Below are 24,805 nucleotides of genomic sequence, written 5' to 3'. Positions count from 1 at the left end.
CTGTTGCAGATAGCCATTTTGGTTCATTGCAGGGAGGGGGTGGCATTTAAACATTACAGGATGGCAATACCTTGATAAGTACCTATTACAATTTTGTGGCTTTGGGTTCTTCTCTTTTCTTAGTGAATTCCAAAGTGGTCTACAGACCATTCATGGTGAACGTTAGTTGCTTCTGCCCATAACTAAGCATATTTCGGAGACTATCACCATTTGATTACCTATGGAGGTATTGGGAGGCGTGCATGGTGCTTTGACTTGTGACCCTGAACCTGCTCTGTGAGGTTGAGAAAGCTACTGCTGATGCTGTTAGCTGATTATACAGTCTGTTTTCTTTATTCATGAAAACACGCATCCATATACACTGTTTCCCCCTTCTAGATGCCAAATCAGTGACAGCATCAAACTCACAGTCACAATACATTTAAAACAAACAAATGAAATATTACTTCCCTCCTCTTTAATAAAATTATGTTTTATTGCCATTGGAGTAGAATAAATGGTGAAGTCAAGTATCAATAATATACATCAATAGTTTGAGCAAGTTTAGTTCCAGTTGACAACTGGCATTTGCAGTGCTCTTTAAATGTAGCAAGCTCCCTAGTAAATGTAACTAATGCAGGTAATAAATGCACAAGTGTTAGTCACACACTGTAGGAAAGCAAGCAAGATGCTTTTGTAAGTGGTGTGGCTTTAGGCTCTGCATCTGAAGGAACAGATGTTGATCCATTACCACAAATCTGCCAGTGCAAACAGATCATGCATTTTCTTTAAAAACAAGAATACATGTAAGGTCAAAGGCAAAGAATATGTTTATACAAAGCTCAGTTTACTTGAATCAGTATTTAATATATATTTCTACTGTAAATGGTTCTGGCCAGTTACACTAGTGAGTGATGCAGTGTGGGCTTACAGCTGTGTTCATTACAGAATCTTTATGTAGAGCTGAAACTGCTTTGCTTTACTGTTTAACTATTGGACTTCCAAAACAGATGTTATGAGAGAGGTCCATGATTGGATCTTCTGACTTTAAAAATGAAATAAAGCACTGGATTGGAGGACCAGCTGCAGCAGCACTGTGGGAAAGGGTTAATCCTTCTTTATGCACCATTCCTGAAAATGGTATGAAGAGAAAGGATTAAATAGATATTTAATCTACTTTCTGGCACTTTTACCCTGATTTAATCCTGTACTGCTTTTAAATTGTTGCTGTTTTTTTAAAAAATTGGAAGACTTGATTGTAAACCTGATCTCCCAATTTATTAAAACAACAACAGCAACAATAACAATAACTTAGAATCATAGAATCTTAGAGTTGGAAGGGACCCAAGGGTCATCTGTTTAGTCCCTAAGCAGGTATGTAATTATTTATTTTCACAGGCTTCATCTCCTTTTTCTTTGAGGCTTTCTTTTTGGGGGTATGTGTGCATGTGTTCTTATATGCACAATTTTACTTCTGTTAATTATGTATTATTTTTATTTAAAAATAAAAAAGAGAGAAGGAAGGATCAGCACCTCAGTTTCCTGTAAATTCTCGGCCACCATAAGATTGGCAGACACGTTTTTTAAAGCATGTGTGCTTACCCCTTTGCAACACTTGGACACATGTGGATCTCCATGGCAAAGGAACTAAGATCTCCCTGTTGCCATTTACTTTGTAAGTAACCTTGTCATTTAAATTGCAAGATTACTCAGGAAAGGTGACTGCATCATAGCATAGATTATTTTGTTTTGGAAAAAGTTATTTTTCTTGAATCTGAGTGACACATGGATGAATCACCCACACTGTGAATTGCGTCAAGATTACATGTTATGATCATCAGTATATTAGCATGTGTGTGCGTTTTATATGGGCTTGTTTTTTTAAAAAAAGATACAGCTTTGTGACAAGAGAGTGTAGTCTTCTCTAGCAGTTAAGTACTGAATTTCTGAGCCAGGGTTAACAAGCTTTGCTTTTTATATACAGTTCCATTCTCATGTCCATGTCAGTTTGCTTTTGTGTCAGTACGTCAGCATGCTGATTTGTTATTTGGTAGATGTGTGGTGTAACCTTGTACTTCGAACAATTGAGTTCCTCCTCTTAATCTCACGTACGTCATTCTGCACTGGTGATGCATTGACTGTGGTGGACCCAACAACTCCCAACTCTGGAAGTATACTTCTGGCAGTGTTTTGTTTTCTCTTTGTAAGTAGTTCTGGTGTGACAGGTCCAAAACGCACAAATTTTGAACTTGGCACAAGGGTTCCCGAAGTGGGGGCAGTGTTTTACATCAACATTGGGCCACTGGTGGACCAAACTGTGACTTTGGCATGACGTTACCTGATTTTTGGTGTGACGTGACCAAATTGCACTGATCAAGATGTTTCTGATTACATCGTTTCTCAATTTGGCGTGATGGTTCCAACCTGCCCTAATTTGTATGGCTCTGAATTTATTGTCACCCAATTTGGCACAAGAGTTCCCAAGGTGGAAAATACTGTCTTCATCTATGTTTGGACGTCAGAGGCCATGTTGAATCAATTTGGTGGACCAAATAAATCATGATTAAGCATTACCGCCACCACACACTAATTGATTTTGGGGGATGGGTGAGGTGTTCCCCAGGTCAGGTTGGAGCCCTGAGTTGGTGTGCATGTGTTTACAGCACTAAAAATCACAAATTATCAGTTTAAAAAAATCACAATATTTGTTGGTTTCTTTTAATTCCTGGGCAGCTTGAGGCACTTCTCAGTCAAGAATACAATTACACTCACAATAATATTACAGCATATGACAGTTGTTGGAAGATAACCTTTCCCTTACTGTGGCTAGATGGTGTTTCTTTTAAAAAACAAAAACAAAAAACAAACCCAGAATTTAACTCTTATTAGTGTAAAGAAATGAAATAATTATTAAACTTCATAACACAGAGTGTGCTGTGCTTTGTTTATTCCCTAAGATGAGTAGGTCTTCGTTAACTTCTTTATGTGAGAAAACCAATTAAAATGTGACTATCATTTTCTAAAAATAAACAACAGAATGCTGAGGATAGACAACGACCATTTCTTTTAATGGTAAACATGGACACTTTGAAGGAATTCCTACCACTAGAGATTAGATTCTGGCCATAAATTTGACATTGTTGGACAGGGCAGGGTGGTGTGTTTTTTTCTTTCTTTTCTTTTTGTCGTTTACATTTTTACATGCTTTATAACATGTTTCTAACCCTGAAAGCGAAAGTGCTGGTGGAGGGAAAATTTCCAAGAATCTGGCTTAAAAGGTTGGATGGGTGGAGAGAGGAGATAGCTAAGACTTAAAGGAGGGCATGACTGAGGTTGAGCAGCAGGGGGAAAGTCAACTTTATTAGCTCGGTGTTCATTTTCATGGCATGAGATTCTTCAGGGATTAATGTGAAATATTTCAGATGTAAAAGACGAAATGAATGTTATCAAGTAAGAATGATATACAGCAAAATAAAGGAATGAAAAGGATTTAGCAGATCTTACTCTTCACTGTTACATATTCCAGTAACAGCTCTGGGTGGGTGGGTGTACACACACACACACACACACACACACACACACACACATGTTAGCAGTCAGCGTGGTGGGGCAGAGCCGCAGGTGCCTTTCTGTGGCATTGGCATCGCTGCAGCTTACCTAGTTGGTGCTAGGGCAGGGCAGCAGCAAGGTCAGTACTGGTGGGAGAGCTGGATTGGGTCCACCAATATGTCTGTGCAGCCTCCTCAACCTCTCTGCCCCACCCCACCTAATCCCTGTGCTGTCCAGATAAGTTGCAGTGAGTACTTTTTGCTTTTTCTTCCTGTAAGAACCAGTGTGGTGTAGTGATTAGCGTAACAGCCTAGGATCTGCCTAGGAACATCTTTAGGGTTCCCTCCCCCTCCTGCCTGGAGATGACAAGATGGCTGCAATCCTGAAACCACTTAACATTCAACCAGTTTTAGTTGCTTAACTGTGCAATCCTACACAGAAGCAAGCCCCATTGAATTCAGCGCTCCAGTAAATGTGTATTGCCCTATTGAATACTGTAGAATTTACTTCTCAGTAAGCATGCATAGGATTCACTGTATGGGGCTTCCTTTTGAAGCATATGCTTTTCAGAGCTGCAGTGTTATATGGTAGAGGTAGTCGTCTCCTATCAAAACCAGGCTAATTTAGAAGCAGCTTAATAATTTTAATACTTGGAGCAGTTCACAGCAAGCCCCAAGCCTCACTATCTGGGTATTGCACCAGACTAACCAGGATCTCTGCCTAGGCCTTGATTGAGAATTGCTAATGGTATCTTTACAGAGATAAAGGAGAATTTCTGCTTTAAATCTGTTTGGGTGGAAAATATTTCATTATCAGGAATGACCTTGGCTGCTCTGGTTTATCTCAATGGTATGTGCCTTAGAGACATAGGATGTGTCCGTCAGGATCAAGTTTTGATTAGCTAGATAGTTAGAGGGGTAAGCATAGTAAAATGTTTATTTTCCATCCATTTCTACTCCTTATCTCTTAGTACCTAAACAGACAAGGACCTTAATTTCTTGGCTTTGCAAATGCTCTATTTGTTTCATTCTCAGTTTTTACAGGAGCCTGAATGATAGTTCTTGGGGTTTAACTTTCAAAGCCCAGCCATGCTAGAAGGTCAGCAATCAGGTACCGGTACATCTGCATCATTTCTCTTTATATTTCTGTTCCCTTTTTCGGGCATTTCCTCTGTATCTCTGTCTCGATCATGGGCTGTACTTTGCATCTGGCAGTTCTTTAAAATGAACGTGTAGAAGAGCAATGGTAGCTGTATATTTTCACACAGCAACAATGTCTCTAGATAGCTGCTTTGCATTATCACTGCTCTTCATTTTTCTGTGCTTCATGTTGTGAAGAGCTATGTTCTATTCCCTACAGGATGTGATGGAGTGCAGAGATTAAGGACCCTTCAAGTAGCTATTACTGTGTAGGGCTGGTCCTTAGGCCAGTGGTTTTCAACCAGTGTGCTGTGGCACCCTGGGGTGCCTTGAATGAAGGTCAGGGGTGTTGTGGGCAACACTTGCCTCTGTCCCTCTTTGCTTCCTTCCTCTGATACCCTCTCGTGTCTCTGCCTCCCAAAGGCTTGCACAGCTGTTTGTTGCAGCAGCCCTGGCTACAAGCTCCCCAGGAAATGGTGCGTCTGGGGCTGGCTAGGGGGTCCTGGTTGCCAGGAGCTGAGGTGGCTCAGAGACCAGGGGAGGCTGTGGCAGCTACCTGGAGGATTCCCAAGGAGAGGAGAGGAGGCTGAGGGAACACTTCACAATGGAGGGTGTTCGAAAAAGGGTGAGAGGCTGCCAGCTCAACCGGGCTCCTGAGCCCCACAGGGGTGCCACAGAAATAATGCAGTTGGTCAAGGGAGCTGTGGACTCAAAAAGGTTGATTCCAGGAGTTGTAAACAGGCAGCAAATTGTTATTTCCACCCCGTTGTTTTTGTTGTTGTTGTTCTACTCCCAGGGAGAGGCATTTGTCTCCAGGACCAAAAGGTCAGCCTTGCATGTGACCCACTTTGATTTATGGGCAGGGGGTATATTTTCAGTTTTTCCTCAAGTGGCAAAATGTCTTGGGCCAGACCTATTTGTTTTGGACTACAACTACCACCAGCTCAAACTGCAGTGGATGCTGCCCCATTAGGACAAATGAGACACTGCCCCACCAGCCAGTCTGTTCCCACTTGCCCACTTAAAACCAGTCCATGGGATGGCACTGTCTGTCAACCTCCTCCTCCTTCGTCTCAGTGTTGCCCTTGCAGAATTCAGCAGGGAGGATGGGGACATGTCAATGGTTCTGGTTCTAGCTACTGTTTGTCTCCCTGCCTTCTGCCCAATGAGCAGCCCAGCCAGCATGGCCAATGCTCAGGGATGCTGGGAGCTGCAATCTAGAACATCTGGAGAGCCACAGGCTACCCATCCCTGAGCTTATCAGTGCCAGTAACTAACACCAAATTGAGGAAGTGCAAATCTTGTAACACTCCAAACGACCTACTAGCAGTAAAGTATTATTGATATTGCTGCTAAGGCAGAAGTTGTCAGTGTGGTGCCTGTGGACAGAGATGCACCTGCATAAGCCGTCCCTGGCACCAGAAAAGCCCCCTTCCCCTGCTGAGTATAGATTGTGGTATGTGCTTGGTTGAAGTTTGAGTGTTGCCCATGGCAGTTTCTCTGGTTTGCAAATGTTGTTGTTGTTGGTTGTTATTTATTGAATTTATATAACACCCTATACCTGAAGGTCTAGGGCTGTTCATAGAACATATATCCATGGGCCCCAAAAGGTTGGTGACTTCTGTACGAAGGTTAGCTTTTGAGCATTTCCTCATGAGGATAGCTGACCAGCAGTCAAATGAATCATGTGTAGGCATTATTCTATAATTCCTCAGAGAGTGCATGGTTTTTGTATCTGCACTTACAATTATGGCAAACCCAGGGCAACAGATCCTTAGATATGTTTCCCCTTGGCATTTGCTCCCAACATGGCTGCTGCCTAGGTCATAGTTCTCCTTGTTGCAAAGCTATGTGCTGGTTATCTTTGCTACAACATCAAACTCCATGCCTTGTGTTCAGATGGTTATGTACAATGACTCTAGGCAGCTCTATTCTCAAAAGAGCTATGCTGGCTTGAAATATGAATGAGGTTTGCATTGGCAAAGCAGAATGATGCTGCCAGCCAAGTCAATGGTTCAACTACCATTGTTTCCAAGACTGCTTCACTTTCACTCTCAGCCTTCCATTTTTCTGCTTTCCAATATGTGTTTCTACACCATGCAGATATAACTATTTTTATTCCTTTAGTTGACAGCAAGAGAATGCTGTTTTGTAACTCAAGCCTCTGTACTAGCTAATGAGCCACATTCTCAATGTTCATGTATTTCATGAAGGAAAGAGTGGTAGAATTCCAGTTGGTCATGCTTACACACATCTCTGGCCTAGGAGCAGCTAGGGGAAGAGGAAGAGGTTCTGGTGTGAATTGCATTCCCAAAAGCAAGGTAAACTGAAAAGCAAGCAAACTCACAAAAAAGGAAGAGAATTGTCCTCTAATTCAGGATGGAGGACTCTGTCAAATTTACCAGCATTTTAGTGTTCATTTCTCCTAATATGCACATTTTCCCAAATAAATAAGCCTAATATAATGCATTTATGTGTGCTATATTCACCAATATATGCGTTTTTATCCACACCCCCCTAATATATGCATTTGTGCACATATTTTTGTGTTGAAGAACTGCATCACAAAATTTAGAGGGCTTTCAAATTTCAAAGGATAGCTGCATTTTTGCTTGCATATACTTTCGGGAAATGTGAATTAAGTATTCATGCAAATAGCATTGAGTGAGAGAAAGCAGGGATTAGTTTGATAAGCTCCACCCTCTCATTGCAGTCACAATTACCTTCCACAAATTAGAGGGCAAACTTCTGAAGCATGGCGTCTCCTGTACTTGTGGAAGACCAGGGTTCTTAATGGCACCTGGAGCCTCCACAAGTGTCATAAAGGTCTTCATGGGCATCGGGTTGGTGACTTCTGCTCTAATGAACCAGGCCGCCACTGACTTTAATTGCGGTGTAGGAGAAATGAAGAGTGGAAACAATGCAACACACTAAAATACTAGAATTCAACAATGGCTATTCATTGTTTGTAGTCATGTTTCAATGATATTTTCTCAGTTAAGAATGTATACTAATAACTTGGGGCATCAGTCACAAGGAGCCCTAATTCTGCCCACACTGTGCATACCTATAAAATCCGGCACTGTGCTGTGCATATAATTAAAGATTACACAGGTTAATTTTGCAGCTGTTCCTAATGGTGGTCCTTGTCACAGGGCTGGATTTTTAAAAAATCTCTCTGTGTGTCATCTATATGTGATGAATCCGGGCTAGTATTTGTGTCTCTAATCAAAAAGCCACATTTTCTTTTTTTCCAGCATACAGTGGTACCTCGGGTTAAGTACTTAATTCGTTCCGGAGGTCCGTTCTTAACCTGAAACTGTTCTTAACCTGAAGACCACTTTAGCTAATGAGGCCTCCTGCTGCCGCCACGCCGCCGGAGCACGATTTCTGTTCTCATCCTGAAGCAAAGTTCTTCACCTGAAGCACTATTTCTGGGTTATCAGAGTCTGTAACCTGAAGCGTATGTAACCTGAAGCGTATGTAACCTGAAGCGTATGTAACCCGAGGTACCACTGTATATGCCGAAAGACAGTCTTCACTCTGAACATGAAATCTGCAGTGTCTGGTCATGTTCATTCAGGCTGGTGACTCCTTTTTGTTTCAGAAAGGTGCCACCATGTTCTTAGCTGAGGAAAAATTAAAGCTCAGTGCCAGGGGAGCAGAGGAGAGATTCTCTTCTTGTTCTCACATAATTACTCTGCAGGTATATGGTTTGGTCAGAGAGCTGCTCCGTAGCCTACTCAGCATGAGAGTTAATTTGGCCTTGAGCTGAAATAGCAATCCTGCCTTTAATTACAAACAAAACACACTGGGTTGATCTTCCCAATATCCTCAATATCTCACCAACCAGACATCCCAGCTGACCTTACAAACATGGTAAGACAATAGGCTTCTTAATGCATTTTTAACCGTTTTTAAGTAAACGTGTGAGACAGGAACTAATGCAGTAGCTTCACCTCCATAAGGTTGGAAGGCAAACACTTGAAGTGTGGAGCCTCATGTGCTCCCTGGGAAATCAGGGTACAAACAAACAAACAAAAACAAGCAAGCAAGCAAACACACACACTAGGAAGAGCTCTCTATGAGTCCAGGAGGCTCCCTGCTTCAGACAGTCACACTTCAACTTGTGGGGGGAAGGAAGAATGTATAAAGAGAGCTGGTGATTTCCAGCATAGAGGTCCTCTTCAGATAATATGTAGCTAATTAAGGTGTGGAAGGAAAAGGGGGCTTCAACATGCTGCCTTTATGCATTCATTGGTCCTTTGTATAGAGCTGTTGTGAATACTACATGCAAATAGGCTCTATAGGAGTGGTCTGTATCGTGCATTTTGCAGGGTAGCAGAGCAATCACAAAACTTTCATGTGCATAGATGATGCACAGAATATCTAATCAATACATCAAGGTTGAGGTTGGATGTTTTCTGTTTTGTTTGAAAAATAGTTTACTTTGCTGAGACCGATTCTGACTCAAGCAAGAGTTCATCACTGAAGTGGCCTTTGACTTCCTTGACAGGAGATGTACTCTTTATCACCATTCTATTACCGAGCCTTCCCCCTCAGTAGTCACAAAAGTTCAATATTATTTCACGCCATCCTAATACAGCTCAGGAAAAGAGATGCTTCATTTGGACTTCTGCATCTCATTTATACATTTGTCAAACTCAGTGTAATTTCAATCTACTAGCCAGCCACTTTGAACCATTTTAAAAAATAGTAAGCTGGAATATAAATCTCAATAATACATAATAACAAATGAGACCCCAATAAAAAGGGTGCATGGAGTGCTGCTGTTCCAAGATTCCAGCCAGTAATGCCCTTTCCCAGAACAATCTTTCCCATTGCTGCTCCCTACTGGTTTTCTCTCCCCACCACCCAGCCACTCAGCATTCCATGCCCACTTCAATATGCTCAGTCCTCATTGAAATTCCTTCCCCCCAAATATTTTTGTATTTCTTGGGGTTCCCTGCACCTGCTGATACACCCCTCTTGTGCATGGTAGTTTGTGTGTTTTGTTAACATAAATAGCCACACTCATAGAATGCTAGAAGTCTCAGTACTTGAACCCGTAATAAAGGACTGTCTTAGATGTTACAAAGATGAATAAGAGACCTGGCTCCTGCTTTCACTGGGAAAATGAAATTGGTTTCTGAATGTGTAACAAGTTTGCAATGTGTGTAGCAAAGGTGTAGGTGTATGATATGCTTGGATAAATTACTTAGCTTATTATAATGTATAAAGAGCAATTCTTCTGCTGAATCACAGATGAGACAGAGCAAACAACAGCTCATACTTCCCTTTCTACATGTGTGTATGTGTGTAGGTGTGTAGCTGCTCCCAACTTCCTTCATTTGGAGGCCTTCTGGCATCACAGTGCTGAATAAGGTGTGACTTTTTTGGCACATGGGTAAAAGGGTTGCCAGAGGGGATGCATTACCCTGTAATTAGTGCACGTTAACCATGCTAGAATATCTCTCCTCCCTCCCAGCAAGCTTCTTTTTTCATGTTGAGATTATGATAAACCTAGAGGAGCGTTCTTCTTTAATTTGGCAAGAGATGCTTTGAAAAAGACACATGCCTGCTTTTGCCCAGGGAAAAATGTAAATCCATTGATTAAGGAAACGTGTCTTAGGCCTGCCACTTCTGCATTTACATTCCATATTTTGGAATGCAAGAAATATTGGTGTAGTGATATCCGGGTGGACTGTGTCTCATTAGTGGGCTGTTAGCAGATGGTAGCAACAAAATACAAATATCTCAGGAGTTGAGGTTGCCTACTTTTTGAGCAACCCCTACTTCTGTGCCTTTTAACAGCAGCTGGATTCTCCTTTCTCCATGCTGTGAGAATCTTGAGCTGCTAATTTCTGCACCTCATGCTACTTTTAAAAGTGAGAGAAAATGGCATGGCGCTTCCTCTCTGTCCCTCCTGCATTAGATGACAAACCAACATAGGGCTCAGTTCTAGGACAGAGATAATGTATCAATGGCTACAAGCCATGGTGGTTAATTGTTATGGGATTGGAGGATCAGTCTGGGTTATATCTGTGGGTCCCTTCCAGGCTTGTGATTCTGCATCAATGAACTTTTGAATTTAGTTGAAGAGGTCACCGAATGGGTCAGAACAGTTCCTTAACTGTCTGGTTAAATGCTACCATGTACATGTGCAAAGAGGCTGCCCAGTAGCCATAGAGACAAATGGAGGTAGCTCTCCCCACCTCCCAATTTGTTGGAAACAACATCACCTTGCTAAGGTAGAAAAACAATAGTTTGTGTCTGCATTTTGGAAGTTGGAGATAGAGATGTTTGCCTTGCTCTGTGCTGGACCCAAAGCTATGGCTTGGTGATCTCCCTGGGAACCTAACTGGGAGGCAAGATTTGTGGAGTGCTAATACTATGAGCCATTCCATCCTATATTCTAAAGACACTACCATCTCTGTTGACTGTCATTCCAAGAAAACCAAACCTCTGAGGCCCTGCATAACATAAAGCTCTAGGCTGATCAGGAGCTTGGAGCACTTTCTCTACAAGGAAAGGCTAAAAGGTTTAGGAGTTGATTTTGTCTACTATTGTTTTAGGATATAAACAAGACAACAAAAGAGGGGCATACATGATAGTGGTTTTTAGAACTAGGCATGCTTTGGAGAAAGTTGACAGCTAATATGAAAACTTAATGTAGGCTTCCAATGAAATACAACAATGAAAATGATTTGCTGCTGCAAGATATGGTGATGACCATCCACTTAGGTGACTTTAGAAGGGGACTAGGCAAATTCATGGGACGCGGGTGGCGCTGTGGTGTAAACCACTGAGCCTTGGGCTTGCCGATTGGAAGGTCGGCGGTTCAAATCCCTGCAATGGGGTGAGCTCCCATTGTTCGTTCCCAGCTCCTGCCAACCTAGCAGTTCAAGCAAGTAGATAAGTAGGTATCACTCTGGTGGGAAGGTAAACGTCATTTCTGTGTGCTGCTCTGGTTTCGCCAGAAGCGGCTTAGTCATGCTGGCCACATGACCCGGAAAAACTGTCTGCAGACAAACGCCGGCTCCCTCGGCCAGTAAAGTGAGAAGAGCGCCACAACCCCCGAGTTGTTCATGACTGGACTAAACTGTCAGGGGTCCTTTACCTTTACCTTTTAGGCAAATCCATGGAGCAGAGACGTGTTAGGCTATTTGTCACGATGACAAGTTGGAACTGCAACATGAGCGTGCTTTGTTTACTGTTCTCCTCTAATAATAATAATAATAATAATAATAATAATAATAATAATAATAATAATTTATTTGTATTCTGCCCTCCCCGGCCAAAGCCGGGCTCACAGTGGCTAACAATAGGTATTCTGTTCCCTACCTCAATCAGTCAGCAATCTGTAGCTCAACCCTCACTGGGTTGTTGTTTTTTTGCTTCTACCATTATGTCCTGTCCCCCGATATTTTTTTATCTCTTCATTTACCTATAGACTTGAAGTAACCAATGTGTAGAGTGCTGGACTTGGATCATGGGGAACTGAAATCTATTTCTAGTTTAGCAATGGGCATTCTTGAGTGTTACTCTACATCTAAATTCTCCATCTGTAAAATGGGAAAAATCTCCACTGTTTGTAATTTGAATATATTGGCTAGAATGTCCATATATTAAAAAGGATGCTCTTACATGTTCTACCTACCATGAACAATATTTCACTTGTACAAAAACAGCACAGAGAGACTTAAATGTACATTTGGTGCCATGTATGAAAAGCCATTTTGGGCATGACCAGAGTGATACTTTCCTGTGGAGATGTTTCCAAACTCAAATGCAGAACTGGAATCTGGCACATTGTTTTGAGGGCTGATCTTGCTTCATGCTCTTAATAATACCTCATGTTGAGCTGATGCTGGTGCAGAATATGAGAGAGAGAGAGAGAGAGAGAGTTTTTGAAATGAACACTTATAGACCTGTAAAACATTTGATGCAGAAAGCAGTATTTGGCTGAGTGGGTGATAAATTGAAATAATTTATAAAATTGTTACTGCTTTTAAAAACAAAAAGGAAAATCAATATATCCTTATAAATATAAATAACCACAACATTATAATGAAAGGCTGGATGACAGGTGAATGTCGTCCAGTTCAGAACTGGCCCCCTGGCATAGGAGCCCCCCTCCCAAATATTTTTAAGTCTCCAGCATCATACGGTTCTGGTACGCCCCTAGCAGAGAATGACATGCCTGTTAGCCATCTCTTGATTCTCTTATTACTGCTTTGGATGTTTCTCCTATTTTTTATTTTTTTTAAAAAAAATCATTTCATTTTGCCATGCTGCGTCCTTTGCAAAAGCAAGCAAAAGCCCAGGTGGCAGGCAATGCATAAGCCAGAGAGACTTCTCCCTTAAAAGAACTTGACAATTTTTGGAACGCGTGAGATCCGTCTTCAACACCCACTGGCTGCTGTCCCTGCGTGAAATGCTCCTTCTTTTCCAAAGAGGCAGGTCCCTCGATGCAAACCTTCGGAACAGAGGGAGTCTCCTCCCTGCATAGTGTAAATGGAGCATGACATCTTCAGCTCTTTCAGGGCTGCAAGGAGTTAAAGCAGACAGTTTCCAAGTGCGGTAGTGTCTCTCGTTCTCTTTCCTTGCCTCCTCCTCCCCACCCTGTTTCTCTCTTCCCTCCCCCCCCCCCTATTTTCCCCTAGTTTTGGCAGGGGATTAAAGTAGCTCCCCCCTGTGGCAGCAGTGACCCAGAAATGAGTTTGATTCACAGAGTCCTTCCTCCATAACAAGTAAAAACGTCAGTCAGAGCGAGAGTCTCTCTCTCTCTCTCCCCCTGTATATGTGTGTGCGTGTGTGTCTGAAGGGAGCCACAATCTGCTCCCACTCTCCAGTGCTTGTCTGAACTCATGAGGCAGCACAGACCCCTCCGTGCAGAGCAACTCCAACCTCACTGGCAACCATCGCAGCAGCAACAGCAGCAGGTAACTGTGCCCAGGCAGCGCCTTACGCTCGCCTCCTCTCCGCCCGTCGCCGCAGAACGAGCCGCCTTGCACAGCCATATTTGATGTGTGGTGGGGTTTCTTTTTTCTTTTTTGGTTGCTTAGCTTTGGAGTTCTCCAGAAGCAGCTAGAGAGCAATTTAATGCCGAAGGTCGCTGCCTAGTGGAAATAATATAGTACGTCATTAATATGGCGCCAAAAGATTTGCTTCTTGATAGGGAGCAAAAAGGGGAGGCAGTTGAGTTGCAGCTTCACTATCCCATAAGCAACTTGTACATTGCTGGGGAGGAACCGGGTGGGGGCGAGGGGAGGAGGGGAAATCGGCGATTATTTTGGGAGCTTTTGAGAGCAGATCCGAAAGGGTTGCGCGCGCGGCGGGGGGGGGGGGAGAGTTAAGGGCTGGCTGCATTTTTTTTTTAATGTCGCTGCAGACTTTGCTTTTCGCCAAACCGGGAGCTTTTTAAAGGTGAATGAACCCGGTTGTGGAGTTGTTGGGGTTCCCACCCCCCTTCGTGTCTTAAGTGTTGTTTCTTCGTGCATCCATAGACTTTTGGTTTAGTTTCCTTTGTCGGTGAGGTGGAAGGCAGGCTACCCTAAAGCGCATCCATGCTGGCTGATAGATCAGCCCTACTCGGAAAGTGAAAAGCATTGTAAGAACTTGGGAGACAGATGGCAGCGGCAGAGCGCAGGTCCTTTTTAGATAGATCTCTCGGAAGGGGGGGAGGGGTAGCCAGGGAACCAGGATCTGTCGCCGTGTCACCCACATGTTCAAAATATTCATTGCATTAATTCAAGGGCAGGGAGTGTACAGAGGGCAAAAACACAGTTTACCAAATAAATGCACCCTCCCTCCACAGATCGGATTGTGGTTTTCCTTTCCACGGAAAGCTTATAACGGTTGGGTGGATATAAAGCTTAATTTTGCAGGATTGATGCTGAACTTGGTGCAGCAGGGGCATTGTGTAGACTTGAAGATGAGCATTTTATTTTTATTTTTTGCGGTGGGGAAAGCACCTCGATCCATGTTTTTTTTTTCATTTTATTTTATTGGTTAAAACAACAATCCGAAGCGTGCTGTCTTTTATCTACGATCGCGGGAGCAAGTTGTTAAGACCCCAAAAGTGCACGTGTTAGGAAGTGTGAGCTTATGGATATCAGGGAAACAAGGGGTGTGTGGTGTGTGCAGTAGTGGCGGGGCTTGTTGTTAGACTGCTGTTCTGCTGGGTGGCAGCAGATTCTCTCGGTGCTCAACGCTGCTGCTGCTGGCGTGGATGATTAATGCGGGGAAAGGATGGAATGTGGAAGGTTGCCCTGGGATTCGAATCCTCGTAGAACAGCCTCATTTGCTACATGCGCCTGCTCCCCCTTAAGGAGGCGGGCCTTTCTCGATGGGCTGTGCGTGGAGACGGAGGAGCCCAGGCGGGCAGGCAGGTGCACGGCGTCAGCAAAAGCCTCAACTTACCCATTCTTTTAGTGCCATCTCACCCAATCCTCCCCCTTTGCAGCGGGGAGCTTAAATACATGTACGGTTGCTGTGCAGCCGCAAACGCTCGCAGGTGGTGGGTGCGAACTTTTCAAAACACTCTGCAGTCGAGGGGTCAGACTGCCCTCAATTCCCCTCTGCATCAATAGTGGCACAGAAATGGAGCAGGCTCATGAGGCTCGGGGACCGTTGGGCTTCTCAGAAGCCGCCTCGAGTGCGCGTTGGCGCCTTAATCTCTCCCTCCGCTCCAGACAAAACCTGGTAGCAGGCTCGGTAGTTATGTAAGAATGCATTCGAGAAACGTCACAAAGTGTACTCGGGAAATACGGGAGCATAGCCGCTAAATAACCCGTCAGATAGGTTAAATGTGCGTTATTGAACAACGCCTTTAAGACTAACAGGAAAATGCAAGGAGTGTGTGAAGCGTACATGGTTGCCTACACCGGCGGAAGTATGGATCGGCTCCGGGGATGTGGAGAGCCGTTTTCTCTCCGCGTCAAAGCAAATAAAATGGGTGTAGGTGGTGGTGTTTTCAAATAACCGCATCATTGCCACCTAACGGCCCGTCCTCCGTTCCCAACCTCCAGCAGGAGGGAGGGAGGGAATGCAGCTGAGGCGATCGTGCCCCCTTGCTGAAATTAGACAAAGCCGCCACAGTGCTCTTCTGCTCGCCCATCTCCTTAGGCTTGTTACATTTTTTTGCGGCGGGGGGGGGTGTTACTTCCCATCTTCAATCTTTGCAAGCTGCTCAAATCGTAGGAGGGTTTTCACCTCGGACCCCCCCCCCCCTTTCCTCCAATGCACCCTTTGTGGTGGGGATTGGTATTGTGTCTTTCCCTCCCCTTCTCTCCAGCGGGTGGGGGCCAGAGGGCGTTTGTTTGTTTGCAACCGCCTGCTGGATGGTTTCCTGTGACAAGAGGTGATACAGTTTCCAGAACTGTCGAGGAGTGGGAGGAGAGAGGGAGGGGGGAGGCAGGCAGGCAGCTTCTCCAAGGCGGCTCTCTGCTCGATTCACTCAACCTCCCCTCCCTCCTTCCCCAGACATTACAACATGGAGATCAGGGGGGAGGGAAATCAGGCAACCGGGAGGGTTGCGTGGCCGCTTTGAGCGCGACGAGAGGTGGATTTGGGAGGGAGAGCGAGAGAGCTGCGCCGGGAGCACCAAGTTTGATTTGCAGCCGGGGTTGAGCGGATTGGTGCAGCCGGGAGGAGAGGGCGGAGCGGAAGGAGCCAGGCTGGAGGATGCGACGAGGAGGGCCGGTCAGTTGCAAGTGGAAAGACGAGCGGTGGGGATGTGGCTGGTGCGCAGGAAGGTGCCGCCGGTGCCCCCGCGTCTCGCCTTTCCGAGCGCCGTCCCGGTATTTCTGCCCTCGCCTCGCCGTCCGCGGTGGCACCCGCTACCATCGGGAGCCGGCGGCCCCTCCTTCGCCGGGTGGATTGCGAAGGCGGCCGGCAAAGAACTGCTTCCTTGAACGGGTTGGGGAAGCTAGTGGGCGGGTTCAGGAGACGCGGCTGTACCTTCGGAGCAGCTGTTGCCCTCAAACTGAAAACGGCGGCGCTTGAAAGAATGGGATGGAAATAATCGTGTGTGTGCGCGCGCGAGAGAGAGGGGGAGATACTAAAATCAAGCCTTCGTTGGGATACCTGTCATGAGGAAAAAGAAGCTTAAAAGCACAAGTTGAAAGTTTAAGCCCCTTTCTCTCCCCTCATGGGGTCCTTTCTGTCCAAATCTGTGCTTGAGGTGAATCTTTGCGATAAACCAAGTGTACAAAGTTAGCTGCTCAGGATTTTATGCAAGTTTCATGGCAGAACAACAACAAATTGTTCTGGGAGGTCAGATGCACCAAGTTGTATTTCTGCTAAAATTGATATGCAGAACAAAGTAAAAATATGCCATATGAATCATAGGATGCATATTCTGTCATGATTGACAGTCTTCACAACACTCAAAGCAAGGTAGTTTAAGGGTGGCTCCTGCGTCCCCTTTCAGAGCATGCTTATAGATGTAAGTGAGGGTTCTTGCCTGTGTTTTGAGATCACAGGTGTAGGTTATTACAGATTGTTGTTGAATGCAACAGTTTGCTCTTGAGTTTGTGACCTGTGTGTTTAAATCTTTTACCACCACTGCTAATCTTTAATACAGTATGTAATCCCTAAATGGCAGGTTATCTGTACAATTTTTGAATCTGTTTGTCAAGATACTAAAAGACATCATCTTGACACATAATGATAAAGACAACTTTGAATGAATTATATTTGTTAGTGACTGTCGTAAATAGAAACTATGGCTGCGATCTAGTCCAGAGTCCTACCCACTTAAGACTTTGGTCCTGTTAATGCTCTTTGTGGGAGTAAACTCCATTGATCTCTGGGGCTTATTTCTCAATAAACATACATAGAATTGCATTGCGCATCCATTTGGTTAAGTATTTGTAAATGGACACTGCAATAGGTGGCCTGTTACTGTAATAATATATTGAACTGTGTTTCCCACAGCATAGCTGTGATGCAGCTTTTGAAAGCGATCGCTCTCTGTCTCCAGTAGCTTGTACAGAGTTGAGCCTTTTGAAATGGATTCTGGTAACATCTTCCTCCACACTTAAGTTGCTAAATAAATCTGATGGGTGAGAGGTAGATTAAACTAGATGTGCATTGTCCAATTTATCACTGCCAGAATACATGAGAGCTACTAAAACCAAAATAGGTTGGTAGGCCCCTTCATGGTGGCTTCAGAAGCTACAGAGATACAGAATAATGCTGAACTAATTTTTAACAAAACAATATTTTGCATTGGTGCAAAGTTAGCAGAAAAATCTACTGAAGTCAGTTGTGCGTAACTGAAAGGCACCTGTGTATCAATTACTCTGTGACTTTAGGTGTTTAATTTACCGTAAATGTAGCCCAAGACTAGATGGCACACTTCTTAACATATATGCAAAATAATATTTGAAATGATCTCTAGCATAGATGTTCTAATTAGGTCTTGATGCAGCCAGTATCATATCAGTTCATGGGCTATTTTGGAGAAAACTAATTCTTCAGTCTGTCTTTAGGGTGTACATTTGCATTCTCCCTGTGCTGTCTCTGTAGTGGTTCTGTGCAGTTTATTATAGTTGCACCCGTTAACACTGTTATAGTTAATGATCTGTCAGAGCTGGAATTATAAATCCTGTTTACCCAGGGGTTTATGGAAGTCATTAAAAGTACTCTGGAAGGAAAAACAGGTTATAAAAGCTTTGACCTGGGGATGCACATTTAATGTCCATATAAAAATCTGTTTCTCTTCAGCCATTAAAATAATAATTGTAGCCACTTTGAAACTACATTTTCTCCACATGCTGCTGTTCAACCTATATCAAGCTTTGCAAATATATATCAAGACTTCCTGAATATTGATATACCTAGAAAGTGAAAAATGGAATATATCTTATTTTGTTGTGTTTAATTTTACACAGTAATACCTACATTTCTGTTTAGTGGAAAATAGGCAACCCCCTATAAAATGGGAGAATGTCTAAAATGTTACTGCAAGATTAACTGAATCTTACAATATGAACATGGTGTGTTGTTGAATCTATGTTGATGTTATTGTTTATATAGATACATCATTGTACCTCCATAGTAACACCTACAGTAATTTAATTCACTTTCTCAACTGTCTTTTTACACTGAAGTGGTTAGGGTTGCTTTTCCCTACTTTCCTCCTAAAATCTTCTAAAGTGTGGCTCTGTTCAGATGATCATATCTCAACCCCTTCGCAGCATGAGCAACCAAACAAGGAAGTCTTATCAATTAAAACAGGTTCTCGTGTCACCCAAACCAGGAAAAACAACTTTGGAACAAACCAGGATATTAACCTGTGGTTAATTGAAGATGTTTTCAAAGGCTGGCTTGTTCCAAAGTTGGCAACCATGTTTTCTTAATTTGTATTTGAACTAGAGGCTTCCTAGTTTAACCATGGCTTCTGTAAAGGTGGTGTGCACAGGGAAAATACTTCTTAAACTGAGATATGATCATCCAGACCAACTCAGAAGCTAGGTAATAACCCATAGCAAGTTGTCATTGGAAGTTAAATAGAAACAAAGGGATAGAAATATGTAATGTTAATGCTCCCAATACTGACCTTGGGGGTGGGTGGGGATCAAAATGTGGGTTGAGCTAATAAGTTGCATGTTACTGTCCCTAAACTTGTTGGCTTGTATAATGGGGTTTTTGTGTGTGTGTTTTTAAAACCAATTCAAGGGAGCTTTGGAATATAGCAACCAAAAATAATCAACTATTCACTGGTTGTATTTATCTATGGAGGGCAGGCTAACTGAGCAGGGAAGGGTGGGAGGGAGTGAAAACGCTGGATGGATGTGATATGGAAATATTCAAGTTGGAAAAGGCAAATGCTCCTCTCCTTAGGCTGATTAGAGTGTTTCCCTGTGAGTTTTTTTGTGCTAATCATTTGCTGTTTTGTAGAAATGTAGGCTGCTGCCTTACACAGATCATACTGTTTGTCCATTGCGTCTTTATTGTCTACTCTGATTGGCAGCAGCTCACCTACAATTTCATGCAGTGATTTTCTCCAGCATTGCTATCAGAGATCCTCAGGTTTTGTTGGACTACAACTCTTGCCAGCTTCAGCCAGCATGACCAGTGGTGAGGGATGATGGAAGTTGTAGTACAGCAACATATGCAGTGCAGCCACTGGTTCTTCGTCCCAGCTTTAATAGGAGATGCCAGGGATTGAACATAGGAAGGATTATCTGTGTGCAAAACATGTGCTCTGTCACTGAGCTAAATAGTCCCTCTGTGTTGTACAAGCCTTATCATTCTCTGCCTCTTCTAAGTAACGTATAGTTTGCAAATGTTGCAACATCATTAATCATAGCATTTCCTAAATCACTAATGATTTCAGGCACAACTCCTTTCAGACAAACATGTCTCTGGGATAAGCTTCTGTTCATCTCCACTTTGAAAATTGGCCATGCTTCTTATTTTTTTTTTTAAACAGTGAGTTACAAAAAAGACATTTCCTTTCCCACCATGACTCTTTAGAAATTAATGCGAGACACAGTTAGAAAATTCCCATATGCAGGGGTAACTGAAACTTGATTCCAGAGCCTAGGGATTTCAACTATTTTTCCGTGCTAAGGTGTCAGCAATTTTTTGAAAGTTCAAATACACAGCGTAGACTGGCTCATTCTTACCTACCTTATTTCTGAGTTCTAGTTTTGCTTTGCAAAATCCATGCTGACTCTTTTAAGTGATAAAGATAAAACGTTTAGGTAGCTTGTTCTTGAGCTTGCAATTACTTGTTTCTAAAAAATAAGAAACACTTCTGTTTATTCATCATGTTTGGCAATCTTGGAAGCAGGTGGAACTCTCCAGAGAAAATGTTAAAACCTTTTTTTCTTAATACTCCTGATCTAATGGGGAAATCTATGAATAGGAGCCTAGAGAATTTTAATAGCAGACTCCTGCAACAATTTTGGAATATTGTTGTTGAATTGTTTGATCTTTTACTCAGTTGGTCTATCTAAACCCAAGTTTGGTCTACTCATCATACATGGTTCAGCAAAGGCTTCTCAAATTCTTACAGTGCACACTATTAGTTATTTAATAATACTTTATTTATTTCTTACATTTGCATCCCATCCTTCTTCCCAAATAAGCTGAGGGCATCTAATAGACCTATCATAAGACATCTAAAAACTATTCCAATGCAGATACAGATTTGGAAAGATATCTACTTAAAAGGCTTGTTGGAAGAGGAAGGTCTTCAGAAGGTGTTAAAGGGACAGTAGACAGACAGATAGACAGCAGACAGTTGTGTCTGTCTCATATTTAATGGAAGGAAATTCCAAAGGGTAGGTGCCACAACACTAAAGCCTCTTCCTATATTGTGTGAAACGGAACGAGCCTCCTGATAAAATGGTATCAGCAATCAGCCCTCACCTGCAGAGTGCAGTGATTGAGTGCATATATAAAGGATAAGGCAGTCTTTAAAGTATCTTGCTCCCAAGTTGTAGAGGGCTTTATACACCAAAACTAGCACTTTGCACTTAGTTTAGTAACTTGGCACTAATGCAAAATTTAACATCTTCAAAATGCTCATGGGAGCTGAATTACCCATTCAGAAATCTTCCTTATATTGCACCACTTCAGACTGCTGGCTACGCAACAAATATTTTCCAACTTAAAAATCTCTGCATGTACAACAAATAAACCAAGGAGTACCCTAGACTTTAATCTACTTGACATGCTAACTTTCCATAGGAAGAGAGTTTTTTTAAAAAGAAACATTGGGACTAGTATTCAGTGGTTTATTCATCCCCACCTTCTCTGTGGGTGACATTCATTTGTTTGTTCTTGTCATTAGAAACAAACAAACAAAACTTTTTTTATGTTAAGACAAACCAGCTCAAAGCAGAGCAATTTATATTAAGAAATTCTGTCATCAGTGGCTAGAATGCATATCTGGCCAATGCCTTTCTACACATCTGACTTAAGCAGAAGTCATTCTGTAGATATGATATCTCAGACAAGGGCATTACAGACTTTTGGAATAATGCAGTGCTGAAATCTGAAATCTTAGTGGCTACTATAGGAAACTGGCTTATACTGAATCAGACCATTGGTCCATCTAGCTCAGTGTGGGCTGTGCTGATTGGCAGAAGCTCTCTAAGGTTGCAGGCAGGAGATCCTCGTAGCCCTACCTGGAGATGCCAGTGGTTGAACCTGGGACCTTCTGCATGCAAAGCAGGTACAGTCCATGAGCTACGGCCCTTCCATGAGACAGTAGTTATTAGGCCTGCACTTAAGAAGCTGCCCTGCATTGAGTCAGGCTATTGGTCTCTATAGCTCTGTACTGTCCAGTGTCTTTGGCGGCTGGCCGCGAGAAGTCATTCTCAGCCCTAGCTGGGACCTTTTCCTTGTAGGGAGTGTGCTCTGCCACCGAGCAATGGGCCTTGAATATTGCAAGTTGAGAGGTGATGTTTAGGTTTTTCTTTTAATATAATATGTAAATTATCTTTGTGAAGGTTGGCAACCCACTAATATGTTGTGCGTGAGAATGTTTTACTGGAATTTAGATATTTACAAAACAGCTGGAGGTCAGATATGTACAGTAGCTGGCTGTTCTGTGAATGCTAGCTGCAGTATTTGTTTTTTGTACCACCTGGTTGAAAGGGCTTAATAATCCTTTTGAAAATGGAGCTGTTCATCAGTAGAATGTTATGCTTCAGTCTTTCCCAGAAGTGGGACATAGCTACTCCCTAAATTTTTGATACAACTTGCAATGTTTTGTCTGCCTTTATCGTTGGTTGCATCCTGTGCTTAACCATCTGTGGATGAGTTAAACAAGGGTTGTAGATTTCTTTTTTTTCCACGCTTTAGGCCCATAGCATTGAGATACATTATTTCGATTGTAAGAGACTGAAATGTCTAGCATACTTTGGACAAAATCTACTCAGTTTTCTGCCTCTGATTAACTGTCTTTAGTGAGGTCTTTATTCAGTTTGTACAATTTAACCTTATCTTCCTCTATAGCTTGTGCAGCACCCAAATATTTGAATATCCAGACTTTCTGACAATAAGGATTTCTATTTACCTGGAGTTACATAGCAGCAAGCACAAGTGTAACTAAGAGTTAAAGATAATGGGACTATGATTGCTTATAGTGATGTTTACTCCATGGGAAATGGCCCATGGGTTCTAGTGTGGTTTCTGTCTTATGAGTCCGGCTTCTCTGTTAAGGGTTTGTAATCTAAGCATATTGCTCTTTTTAAACATCCATTACAATTAGACATACTTTCTGCATTTCACTTGGCTAGATGTCCGTGTTGTAAATGCCAGTGGAGCAGCTTATTAGAAGTTGCTGTTCGTATGACATCTAATCAGTTCAGTGTCTGAGCACCAAACTAGAAGCAAATCAGCTTGGCAGCTGATTCCTGAAACTGCACCTGGAAGGCGTGCCTTGGGATTTTGCTGCTAATGGCTTGGCCAGCCCACATTGTCATTGGAACTGAAACATGGCAAACTAAGCCTCATGAGATTTGATGCATGTCCTAGAGTACTTGTCACTTTAATTCACGCTGAACATGCTTTGCTTCACTTGTTGTGTCACGTTGTTTCCGCTTTTTTAGCTCCCCGTCACCCCCCTTTCCTGGCCTTTTAGCACTTGGATACTCACTGGCTATTTTTATGTTGTAACTGAGAGTCTGCATTTATTGCATAATGTAATGCTTTGGAGCATCATCTTTGCTGAAGGGACCTATTAGGATAAAGAGTTTTTCACTTCTCGGGGCTTATTCATGTAGTCATTTAAGTGTGCTGATGTCAGCACACATTGGACAGATTTAGTAGGTTTTTGTCATTTTAACCAGCTTCATGAATGTTCCAGCACATGTCCAGGATGAGACTAGCCACAGTCTGGTTCTATTAGCTTTTCAATTATTTTTAAGAAAATGGTTAGTCATTATCTAGACATGTTTTGGAACGTTTATAAGGCCAGGCTGCTAAGCCAACACAGGTGCTGATGTTTTCAGTCATTATCAGGGAGAGGCTGCGTAAGTACCCTTGCCAAACTCATTGGTAACCAAATAAACATTTATAAAATTTGTCTATATTCTGACTCCTTCTGAATGCTGAAAGTGTTGTTCATGGATAGGATGTTGCTACCACATGTGCTGAAAAGATCCTTAAGCAGTGTCCTCCTAAATGTGGAAGTGAGAAACAGAGACCAAATGTTTTCTTACGTTATATATATATATATATTAATTACCCATGCTTTGGCTTTACAAATCCCTATCTTTATCACTGATGGCTATTTCAGTGAAGGATAGAAACTGGGAATTCCTGATAGCTGTCAGAATAAATACAGCAAGTGCAGCCATAAGAAAGAATAAATGTGTAGATGACTTCTCCACTTGCCTTGCTGCTTTGACTTTTTAACAAATCCTGAATTGCAAATCAGAACAACCTAAGGATTTGGGAGCAGATCGCACAGCAGCAGTACCGTTACTGGGAGAAGTTTTGATATCCTTTTTTCTGTGTCTCAGTGGGGTAGATTCTTGCATTGTTCTTTCTGCCATGAAATTACTTCTTGCCATGGGGAGCCACATGGGACTAAATTATGTGAAAGGCTCAACATGGATTAGGATTGTGGCCAGCAAGAACGTAGTGTTGATAATTTGCTCAACTTATGTATCTATGGTCTTAATGCATTATGAATTAGCCTCCCACAACACATCTTCACATGCACATCCCCACTCAGGAAATGTTAGCTCCTTGTGAATCCAGTCTCTGTTTGGTATACTGTTCAGTTACAGTCTCTGTTTCTGTGTTGTCATAGGAGCTTAGTGATTGGCTAGTGTGGGAACATTTCTATGCATACTGCTTGCTCAGTTGAGGGATGCAGTGACCTTTGTAATTAGTCTTGCTGTTTTGATGCCTCCTACGACTGTAAAACCTTTTCATAAATGCGCTGTACAATATAAATATTGGCTAAATAGGGACAAAGTATGCTCTGTTGCAGTTGCTTTAAATTTGCTAATATCAAAGCCATAAAAAAGATCTTACATCTTCTTGGGGTGAGCTTGGCTTGAGGATTCCATCAACAATGGTGGCCCAGGACATTTTGCTTCCTGAGGCAAAGGACAGTATGGTGCCCCATTCCTAGTCCATGCCCAGAAGTCAGATGGGCT

General features: G+C 42.7%; 1 protein-coding gene across 20 annotated transcripts in view; it reads left to right on the top strand.

Annotated features, from left to right (window-relative positions):
- JADE1 (jade family PHD finger 1) overlaps nt 1-24,805 on the top strand; it is a 169,177-nt gene that overhangs the window by 95,413 nt on the left and 48,959 nt on the right. The window contains exon 1 of one of the 20 annotated variants that reach the window (XM_083571194.1): nt 13,135-13,612. The exons of 11 other annotated variants lie outside the window; for them this stretch is intronic. The gene's annotated coding sequence lies outside the window, so the exon portion shown is untranslated. Of the gene's footprint in view, nt 1-13,134; nt 13,613-16,067; nt 16,855-21,647; nt 21,865-24,805 lie in introns of those variants that run through there. 8 more of the 20 variants (XM_083571175.1, XM_083571184.1, XM_083571177.1 and 5 more) reach the window with 8 other exon arrangements.

The sequence above is a fragment of the Podarcis filfolensis genome, assembly GCF_964270895.1.
Source record: "Podarcis filfolensis genome assembly, chromosome: 9".
NCBI lineage: Eukaryota > Metazoa > Chordata > Lepidosauria > Squamata > Lacertidae > Podarcis > Podarcis filfolensis.
Note: the sequence above shows the minus strand (reverse complement) of the source record. Positions and strands in the feature narration are given on the sequence as shown.